We start from the raw sequence: 1795 nt of genomic DNA, 5'->3' as shown, positions 1-1795 counted from the left end.
TTTAAATATTTTTAAGGTTTAAAAAGTGTTTAAAGTTTGCAATTCCTAGTAGGAAAACATTATCTGAATGAAAACCCTAATGGCAAACCACTGTAAACTGTCTCAGTTGCGTGTGGGGCAGAGGGGTAGGATTATCTGCACAGCACCCCAGCTTTCTCCACGAGAAGGTCAGAGGTACACTGGTTTGTATTATTGCGACATCCAATAGGTGATTGAAGTTGCTTTTCCTTCAGCAAGGGCTTTATTCGTCAGAAGGGCATTATGCTTGACCTCCAAATTTGGCTGACAATTTACTGATGAGATTCATAACCTTTGGGTTGCTCTGATATTTTGACATATTTGCTGGGTTCCAGGCCACATCCTGGAAGGCCACCATAACTTCTGGATCCTGCATGGCTGCCAGAACCTCTGGGTCACTAAGAATTTCATTGAGCCCAGGCATTCCGGCCATTCCAGGCATTCCCCCTGCCATTCCAGGCATGCCTCCTGGAAAACTGCCAGGCATTCCCCCAGGAAAGCCACCTGGGAAAGAGCCATACTGAGCTCCTGATTGTCATCTGGCTTCTTCCTCCCTCTGGGCTCTCTCATGTTCTTCCCGAGCCTTCTTAACCCTATTCTTTCTTTGATCTCTCACTCTTCACGTTTTCGCTCATACTTTCTCCAATGTTCAGCAATTTTCTGGGCCCTCGGCTGAACTTCTTTCAACATCGCACTAGCGTCTTCATCATAATCCAGTTTACAGGCAAGAGCAAGATCATGCGCTGCTTCTTCCCAATGGCCCAGAAGTCTGTGTGCTTTCCCTCGCCGCTTGTAAGGCTGAGCTGAATCAGGATTTATTTCAATAGCTCTGTCACAGTCTCGTATGGCAGCATTTGGCTTCTGTAATTTGATGAAGACACTGGCTCTCTTGGAGAGAGATGGCATCTGTGAACAAGTCAATGGCTTTCTGTAGTTCTCCGTCATTTAGGGCATCAATGGCAGCCACTTTTTTTATCATTTGCCTGATCCATCATTTCCTCAGTTATCTCTACATTTTCATCCCCCATTTCTTGAGGGGCATCAGTATCTGGCTCAATCACACCCTCATTGTCAATTTCTAGATCACTTTCCTCACTCGATGGTTCATCTGTCTTTATGTTTTCTTCCTCCTTCTTTGTATCAGTTTTTTCTTCCTTGATATGGTCTTCTGATTTAGTTTTATGAGTAGCAGGTGGTATTTTACACCCCATGCTCTCCACCCACTCCCGCAGGAAGCACATTTCCTCGGTGTGCAGAACGCTCGGGTCCTGCTTACACATTTTCACGAAGGCCCGAAGCTCGCTCACTTTGTGGGGGTCCATGGTCTGGAGGCTGGGCAGGCGGCGGGCGGCGGGCGCAGCTAAGCTTGCGGCCCGATTGTATACCACATCTTCTTGATCTGTTCATCAGGTGATGGACATTTAGGCTCTTTCCATGTTTTGGCTATTGTTGACAGTGCTGCTATGAACATGGGGTACATGTGCTCCTATGCATCAGCACTTCTGTATCCCTTGGGTAAATCTCTATCAGTGCTATTGCTGGGTCATTAGGGAGTTCTATGGATAGTTTTTGAGGAAGCTCCACACTGTTTTCCAGAGTGGCTGCACCAGTTTACATTCCCACCAACAGTGTAGGAGGGTGCCCGTCTCTCCACACCCTCGCCAGCATCTATAGTCTCTTGATTTGTTCATTTTAGCCACTCTGACTGGCGTGAGGTGGTATCTCAGTGTGGTTTTGATTTGTGTTTCCCTGATGATGAGTGATGTTGAGCATCGTT

General features: G+C 46.7%; 1 pseudogene; it reads right to left on the bottom strand.

The window, feature by feature from the left end:
- Window positions 1–244: 244 nt before the first annotated feature.
- Window positions 245–1340, bottom strand: LOC115306308 (annotated as a pseudogene).
- Window positions 1341–1795: the final 455 nt, after the last annotated feature.

The sequence above is a fragment of the Suricata suricatta genome, chromosome 1 (genome assembly GCF_006229205.1).
Source record: "Suricata suricatta isolate VVHF042 chromosome 1, meerkat_22Aug2017_6uvM2_HiC, whole genome shotgun sequence".
NCBI lineage: Eukaryota > Metazoa > Chordata > Mammalia > Carnivora > Herpestidae > Suricata > Suricata suricatta.
The sequence above is the reverse complement of the archived record's forward strand: the minus strand, read 5'-3'. Positions and strand labels throughout refer to the sequence as shown.